Source organism: Athene cunicularia (genome assembly GCF_003259725.1).
Source record: "Athene cunicularia isolate RWA chromosome 10 unlocalized genomic scaffold, athCun1 chr10_part1, whole genome shotgun sequence".
Taxonomy (NCBI): Eukaryota; Metazoa; Chordata; class Aves; order Strigiformes; family Strigidae; genus Athene; species Athene cunicularia.
In genome coordinates, this window is record NW_020799112.1 from 14772116 (window position 1) to 14781059 (window position 8944).

General features: G+C 42.8%; 1 protein-coding gene across 10 annotated transcripts in view; it reads left to right on the plus strand.

Moving 5' to 3' along the window:
- Window positions 1-970: 970 nt before the first annotated feature.
- The window catches only part of AKAP13 (A-kinase anchoring protein 13), a 217799-nt gene continuing 209825 nt past the window's right edge, over window positions 971-8944 (plus strand). For all 10 annotated transcript variants that reach the window (XR_003399121.1, XM_026855851.1, XM_026855855.1 and 7 more), the window contains exon 1: window positions 971-989. The gene's annotated coding sequence lies outside the window, so the exon portion shown is untranslated. The remainder of the gene's footprint in view (window positions 990-8944) is intronic.

Genomic DNA, 8944 nt, shown 5'->3' on the forward strand with positions numbered 1-8944 from the left:
CTCCACTTCCTCCCTATTATTGATATCCTGATCTGAAAAAAAAAAAAAAAAAAAATCAACCCGACAACCCAAACCCTTCCAGCCTCGTTGACGCAACTTTGGATCTCAATTTATTGTAAAGAAAGTAATCTGGGCTTTATATCCGAGTCTCCGAAGCAACAGGCTGGTGCTGGTTTTCCCCACCTTCGGGTCTCAGTGGGCCTTTGAAGTGACTCAGAGGGTCGTTGCCGTGGGGCCTGTTTTATGCATTCGCTCTTTTGCTTGAAAATACAATTATTATGTTTTTTCCTTCTCGAGCCGAGACACTTCTTTTGAAGCAAATGCGGGAGCTTCTGGATGAGGATTGTGAAAGGTGGTTGTTTCTTAACCCGTAAATTGTCAGGGTTTATTAATCCACCTTCTGTGACACTGTTATCCCTGCAAGTCATATAAAGGAGTTGGGATTAGTAGAGATCAATTTTGCTGACCTCTGTAATTGGTTCTGCTCCAGTGTCCTTTACGGGGCTTCACATGAGCTGGAGCTCAGAAGTGGAAAAAAGTGATTTTTAAAAGGTTTGGGTTTTATTTTTTTAAGAGTGTGCTGTACTGATTCCGTGGTGGATGATCAGATAGAGACTTGATAAAGGGATTAGAAATCCTGTACTCCTGTAGGACAGTTGGTCGCTGTGGTGTTCTCTGTAATCTTTGTCAGCCGTAAAACTTTAGGTACTCATGGAGATATGCGATGCAGTAGAAATATGTAAAGCATGTAGCTTCAGAGCTGAGTTTAGACAGTTGGTCTGAGATCCATGAATGTCTTGTGCGCTGGCAGATTTGGCTAATGTAATCTAATCAGTTTTAAAGGGCCAAGCTACATTACTTCTGTTTGTGGTGAGAGTCTTCAGCTTAAAATCAGTCCCTTGGTGGGTGTGTTTTTCATGTTTCACACACCCTTGCTGAGCTATTGTGGAATTGCAGAGGTGAACCAAGTTCCACATAGTTCCTTAAAGGTAAGGTAGTAATGATTCATTTATTACTGTGTTAGAGGAGGTGTATTTTTATACATAGATACCTTAGTAGTGGGAGTAGATTGATGTTAACCTCATAACATCTGTGCCTGTGGATAGAAGCTGCTGTCTGAAGTGGAGGAGCATTCGCTCAGAAGGCGCTTGCTGTGCTTCGGGCCGCTCTGGTCCAGGCTGTCACCTTCCATGGTGACAGTGTGTTGCTTGGACACTCAGGGTTGGGTGTTTGTTGTTTTACAAGCCTGATAGCAGGTTAAGGGTGCGTTAGGCAAGGTGGGGATCATCTGGGCAGGTGTTGTCCCTTGGCATGAGGTCAAGCATGTACCTGTCTTCCGTGTTCATGGGTTGAGCCTAATATGTCTCCTGTCTGGCCTTCCAGCACTGCCCGGTGCTGGGCAGACAGGCTAGCCTGGGGCTGTTGCTAGAAGGGCACGGGTGTTGAGTTCTGCAAGGCAGACAGGTTTTGTAGGTAGCCTGAATGACGAGTCTCCTGCAGGTAGTGTGGATGCGCTGCGTTGTGTGACGACGTTCCAGCCAGCATCTCCTGCCCGGCTCCAGCCGCCAAGGGATGGCCGGCATAGCCTGAGAGGTGAGGACACGGCATGTTCGAAGTAACAGAGCCCAGCCAGGGACTGCAGCCAGAGAGAAAGGCAGGAGCTCCGTGTTCCTGATTTACAGCTTCGCAGCATCAAAGGGGGAAAATGTAAAGAAGTCAAAGCTTCTCGTAGAAACAGAGCTCTGCCAGGTACTGTCCAATGATGGGTGTTTTTAAACACGGCCTATATAGGGAAGCTTTGAGACTTGGGTTTACGCAAAACTCGCTACTAATCTCTCAGCAGTATATGCTCCTGAGTAGGCTGTGTTCTGGTCTAGGGTATGCTCCTGTGCTAAGAGGAGGATTAAGTACTGTTGAAGGAATCTGGTTATTCTATCCAAGGCATGAATTAAGGCAGCGGTCAATAAATTATACTAGAGGAAAACAACACTGGTAGGTTTATTGGTGGTATGCACATGCTCCTGTGTTACAAAGACAGTGGGTGCTTTCATATAATTTTCTGCTGGCATAATAAGTTTTAATAGAGAACTACTTAACAAAAAAATCATTAGTAGAAGCTATCATGCCTGCTGTACCTATTTCTTTTCCACTCTGTTTCCAGGACACCAGCGTATCAGTTTCGTCTGCCTTGTATTTGGTGGTGATCCACTGGCCTGTGAAACAGTCCTTGAAGCAGCTTGGAAGCTTTTCTACTTACTGCTGTAGCTGGTTATCTCTGCAATCTACTTGAGCGCTATTAAATGTTATTTCTATAAGGGTTCCCCACACAGGCGGTAAATAGCCTGAAGTAAACTAAACTATGTACCTGATTAGTATGGAGGAACTATTTGGTTTTGGTTTTGCTCCACTGGTGGAAGGCAGTGTTACGAAGTTAAAAACTTGAACAAAAGGCTAGAAAGTCCAGGAGGCTGTAAAGGCATGATATGCCCTCCCTGAGTAATCGTGCCCCTGTGTTTACCAGCCTCCTGGACAGGGATTTGGCAGTTTCTGTGGTTTGCAGCCGGGGCATAACGTAAGCAGCATCCTATTTGCAGGCACACGAAAGGCTGGATGTGGAAAGCTGGGATGGGAAGCACCTTGCAGCCTGCAGCTTGTGATTTCTGGGTGCTGCTCGATGCCAAGTGCTCGTGTGTGTGCTTGCTTGCATTGATCACCTGTAGGATAGATAAAGGTAATGAATGACTTTCTGAAGCAACTGGTGGCTTTGGGTGTAGATACAGTTCTGCTTTGCTGCTATGGGGTTTGCCATGGGGGATATAATCCAGTTGGAAGCCTGGTTCAGGGCTGGCATGCACCACCTGAACAGTCACTTCCAGGAAGCACTGCACTTTTTCAAAATCAGAACTTATTGTTAGGGTGTTAGATGCAATGAGATTTTTATGAATAGCTTAGTCATGCTTCACTTTTTTCTCCTCTAAAACAGCTGTCAACAGGCTTGCTGTGAGGAGGGAATTGACCACTCCTTGTACTGAGTGAATAGTCAGTACACTTCAGTCCCGGTGTTGCAGCCTGGCATTGCACTTCTTAGTTACTTTTGGAAACAAAGCTGTGGATGTGGCATAATGTCATCTTCTTATATTTATTTTTTTTTTTAGACCTGCCTTTCTCCCTTGCAAATGACCTTTATGCAGATCTAGAAGGCAAAGCCCATCACTGAGAGTTAGCTGGTTAGTTACTTTGGTTAGTGATAAGAAAATATAATGGCAGCGCTCCAGGGAAAGCAGCTATGCCAGGAACTTGTTGCTGCAGTCAAGCTATACAGATCTTTTTCAAGAAGATATATCTTTATATATTTATGGCCCTTTGTCACGGAAACAGGGTGACTCCTCTGTTGATGTCTACATGACAAATATGCTGCGACGCCACAAATCTTGTAAACGGTTTAATGCCCTTCCAGAGACAGCTGGTAGAAGCATGCAATAGGTAAAAGTTTTTTAGTGTCATCCTAAACTCTGACTTTAATTTTGTGTTCTCTTTTGTGCGTTGGTGTAAGCAGCCTCCTCCAGTTCACCAGCTGGACCATGGTGGTATTTGTGGGTCTGTTCAGCCAACCAGACCGGGAAATAGATTCCAGTTAAGAACACAAAGATTTTTTTTTTCCTGTACAATTTGTACCTTGGATCAGTTCAGCAAAAGAGCTCGTTCTTTACCTGGATCAGTTCTGTAACTCATGTCCCTTCGTGGTCTCATGAGCAGCTGTTGTGGCAAAAGCTCCAGTGCTTCCACTAAGAGAAGTGCTGCTGGAGCTTCACCCTTGGAAGTGCTTTTCTGATTACAAAGGCAGCATTTGACTGTGGTGCCCATCCCTGTTTTATAGCATGTGAAGACGACCAGGGAGATAGATGTGTTTCTAAGATAAGCCAGTGAGTTAGATGTCAAAGTGTTGCCTTTTTAAGTTCCCTAAGACTTCAATTATTTCTATCTAGAGTAAAGATATATCTTCTCTGCAAAAATAAGCCCTGCCATTTTTATAATATCTTTTTAAAAATTTTATTTATAACCATTTTAGATATGCTTCTAAGTTGTTGAGGAACAGTGAAAGAAAGTGTAATCACAAATATTTTTAAGTAGTCAGCAGTCCTTAAAAAGTATGCAGTGTGATACCTTGCAAAAAGTAAGCTTTAATTCTGTTGTAGCTGTAATGGATTACATGTTGTGACATGGTCAGGCACTCTAACAAGACTACTTTATATATATATTTAAAAAAAACCCTAAAAGTCAGATGCTGAAGAGTTTATTGGGTGATTTTTATTATGGGTAAGAAAAAGCTAAATTCCTTGCTGGTATAGAGATGTAGTTTTCACAGTTCAAATGCTGAACTGTTAACAAAGGCACATTAGGAACTTCTCGAGTATTATGCTTGGGGTTGGATTAAGTGTAAGGAAAAAATACTCCTCAAAATACTGTCAGCACCTCCTACAGCACTTGTGTTGAGGGCTTGAAATACTGTATTCCAAGCATGTTTTGCATGTGAGGTTGGGTTTGGTGCCCCTGGGCAGCCTCCTGCGGGGTTTCGCACCGCTGCAAGGACTGCTGCTGGTGTGCACCCTGTGGGCTTCCATGGTTCGTAGAGGATCTTGATTTTGGCCTTGGCTGCAACATCCAGAATGGTGGTTTTTCATGGGTTAACTTGTAATGCTGTAGAAGGGGTTCATTTGGCAAAGTTAATCTTCACTGACCACTTGTATTTTCTTTGAATCTCATTTCCCTTCATAATGACCAGGAATTCAGTTTTATATCTCTTCAAAATGATCCGGTCTCTTCAAAATTTTTTTTGGTGATTCCGTAAGTTGTATATAAGAAATTAGTTTCCCATCTGGCTGCTCTTGTCTTTCCAAAACAGGTGATAATTTTTTAATTAGTAGCTGTAGCAACTGAACTGTCAGTTTTCTTGTATGTTTGGTCCTTGCATGAGGTTGTCTTTTGATTTCCTTGTAAATCATGGGATGGCAGTTGATCAGTCATATTGGTGAGTTGGATCCTGCGTAGTTGCTCTTAGGTACTATTTAAAATATATGAGTGCAGGTAGTTGCAACTGATTCATTGCATCTTCGTTTCAAGGACTTGTGAAATTTTCTAACAGATTATGCAAAATATTTATCATTTACCAGAGTAGCCTCTGACTGCTTCTAGTCTTTGTTGGTGTGGGTTTTTTTTTAGTTCATTCAGGTGGCTAGAGTAAACTTATTGTTACATTTGCAAAATACATGGTGAGTGACCTCCTCAAACTGTTGTTTAATGTGAGATGTTACTTAGAGCGTGACAGCACTGCTGAGATTAGCCTGATCCAGTGTAAAAGGAACAATTTAAGGATTTTCTTCTTTAGCAGCTACTCCAAGTTTTATTTCTGAGTGGGAGGGAAAATAAGTGATGAATTACTTATTTAAATATAAGGCTGAGTTTTGGTGAGACTTATACTCCATGAGCGTGATTTAAGGTGGTCATTTTAAAGCAGAAGGGTGTATGTCATTTGATGATGATGTTCAAAACTTTGTGTTGAGAGAAACTACCCGATGTGTCATATTTGAATCCCCTGTGCTTTTTATCACCCATGACTAATGCAAATTGGAGCAGTAAGTTATGTTAAAACCTGTGACGTACTTTGTAGCTTCATCTAAATTGTATCTGAGGTTTCTGGCAAAGTTACTTAGGAAAGTAAATCTCTTTCCCAACGTGTCTCTGCCCCCAGTGGTGTAACTGCTCTGTGAGTCTGAATGCTGCTGTTAATAAAACCATTACAAACAAGGGTTTTGGCACGGAGCGACTGTTCTCAACTGGACTGTCTTCAGACTCAAACCACTGACTCACCCTTTCTTTTTCCATGGATTAACACACCTGGCATGTCACGCACGGATGCTGGCTGACTCGTCGTGTTCTTGCAGGTACCCTTGTTTTCAATGTAGGGAAGATGAAAGGGAGTGTGTGAATCTGCACAGTGACCTCCTGCAGGAGATAAAAACCTCTTAGTGGAAGTTGATGCTGAGGATGGGTTTGTCCAAAGGCTCCATTCTCTGTGTCACTGATCCTGCAGGATGGATGCTGCTCTGCTCCTGCCACGTTTTAGGGGAGCGCAGGGCTGCTGCTTGTGTGAAGCCCCTCCCTTCGGTACAACCATATGAAAAGAGCTGTGCTGGGTCAGGCCATGGTTTGTCCAGCCTTATTTCCTGCCCCACAGCATTGGTTGTGGGTCCTTGGGTGGGGCAAGAGCAAGGCAGATGGTCCACACTGGTGTCTGTGGGCACGGTGGGTTCAATACCAGGATGTGTGGCATATTTGGCTTCCTGGCACGTGCGGCTCTCAGCACCCGGCTGAATCTTGGAAGCTGCTGTTAATAGGAAGAGAGGGAAAATAGGGGATGCTGAGGTGTAAGATTGCTGAAGAATGAGGGTCTTGCTCACTTCATACACTGGTTTCCCTCCTGAGTTTCCTCTGGGATGATGAAGCCTTCGGTCCCATAATAGCAGTGGGACAATGAATGCTCGGATGGAGGAAGCAGGTGTTAAAGTAAGAGGAGGAGAAGTGATTTATTTTTTTTGGGGGTAGGGAAGGCAGGATGGCCAGATATGACCCTTAGACAAAGCAATTTCTTTTGTCACATGAGCTTGTACACAGCACGCTTCCTAATTGCTAAACCCACAAGTAAGATGGCAGCGAAACTGGGACTTGCTCTCTTTTTTTCAGTTAATGTTGCTTAGTGAGTCAGCTGAGGAGTGAGGCTTACGTGATGTATCTCTGATGTTACGTGATGAATTTTGTTGTTCTTTTGTTCCCTGCTACCATAAATCTTTCACTGTAGCAACAAGGGTGCAGTACTGATGGCACTGGTCATCTTAAAGTCTGCACTTTGTACTTGAGGAGTGCTGGTTTTTAATTGTTTTAAAGACAACTGAAGATGAATGAGTTTATGTGTGACTTAGATTAAAACAGTTTCTGTAGTCTGATCTGAAGGTCTTTGAGTTGGTGCAGAGGATGATTCTGGAGATAAAAGTAAAACACGCTGGTTCATGTGCTACGTAGCAGATGTGTTTGCATCTGCAGTCGAAAGACTTCCCATCTGAGGAGTAATGACAGTACTTCGTTTCAGTGGGGTTTCCAGCCTGTGCAGGAGTTTCTCTTGAACATGGGAGTCAGTTTTTCCATTGCTAAGTGGTTTGCAGCTGCTCCACCCATTTTTATGATGAGTGATCATCATCTAAGAGTGCAGTGGAACAAGAGGTGGTGAGCAAAGCTTTCATTGCATTAAATGTAAATGTTTATAGTTTCTCTTCTCCTTGCAGCTGCAAAAAAAGTAGGTTGTCTCTGCTGAGTAGAGAAATAAAAACTAAACCCCTTCTTGTATGTGCTGTCATAAAAGAAAGTTTTGTGTAATGAATATTTATTTCACAAGGTCCAGGTGACTCTTTACACTTTTGTGTGATGCAAGGCGAAATGTTGCTGCAGATGTTTCTAACTGCAGGTTTTTCTATATTAACTGGTACAGTTGCCAAAAGGGAAATAGATACATGTTGTCTTCAGGTCTGTCATGGGAGGATGCTGGGGGTTACGTTAGCACCTGCCATGCGACTGTGTGTGCCTGCTGGTGGCTCCATGGAGCTCCACTGACTGGGGCGTGGGAGTGTGAATCTGTTTTTGTAAGGGGGGCTTGGGAGTCTCCAAAATCTGGAGCTACCTTTCCACCCTGACCAGGGCTGCTATAAATTTTTGACTGATTCTTTTGGTACTGTAGTCTGAAGAGTGGTTCATGTAGCATGGAGGCTGAGATGTGAGCACTTACCTAGGTTAAAAGTACATTCTTGAGTGGGTGTCTTGCTAGTCTTCTCAGTAAGATGCTGGAGGGGAGTGGGGTGATGGGAGCTGTTTTCTTGGCAGTTGTTTCACAGCTATAACAGGGCCTCGGTCCCAATTTTCATAAGCCATGTATTAAGCTAGAAAAAGAACTAGCTCATTGCTTGAAGAGCTTACAAGCTAAAACTGTGGATAATAAATATGCTTGCATGGATGTTAAGAGGATTAGTTGTTTGTGAAGTGCGTTGAAAGTGGAAGAATTAAAGAAGTACTTAAGTGGTAACCAGCTGCATGTCACGTATGTCCCTAATTTGTTTCTCCTTCCTTCCAGTCAGATTACAAGCAGCATTTGTCGATCTGTATGAAATTCATGTGTTGGTTCCATGTTTTCCTGTATTTTGGGAATTTTACTGTTAGAATTTACTTACGGGCAGTACCTTTTAAGATGGTGAAATGTCGTCTCTTCAGATGTCATATCTGAAGAAGAAGTACCCGGCTAAATGTGATGCACTTCCTTCTGCAGCTGGAATTTGCTCTATTTAAACTGTGGGGTTTAGTGCTTAGACCTCCCTGGTTTTCTCTTTATCAGATTAGCTAGGATTTTGGCAGGACTTTGCTGCTTTTTCTTAGCCAGTCAACTTGGATGTGAGTGTTCAGTAACTTTCTTGCTTTATAATCTCAAAGTTCAGAAGTCACTGGGCTGTTTGAGACTACTAAGAGATCCTATCCCAGTAACAGTTTACAGCGGGCGTATAAAAGGAAAACAACAAGCAGAGAGCAAGTTTTGAAATGAAAATTCAAAACTACTTGAGGATGACATGGGATTTGTGGCAAAGAAAATGCTTGAAAATGCATGTATCTTCCTGAAACTACAAAACATGATTGTGCTTTTTTTAGCCTTTCTTTACTAGATTGCTTGTGTGACCTGTCCTCTCTGCTAGGCCAGTTAATACTATGAGATGACAGAAAAATGGCATTCATACAGTTACAATACAATTGCATTATATAAAAAGGTTGAGCATTTGGAGTGCCTTAAAATGATAAAAGGTATCAAGTGACTGTAAACTTATAAAGCTTTTTAATGCTCTGCTTAGAAGAG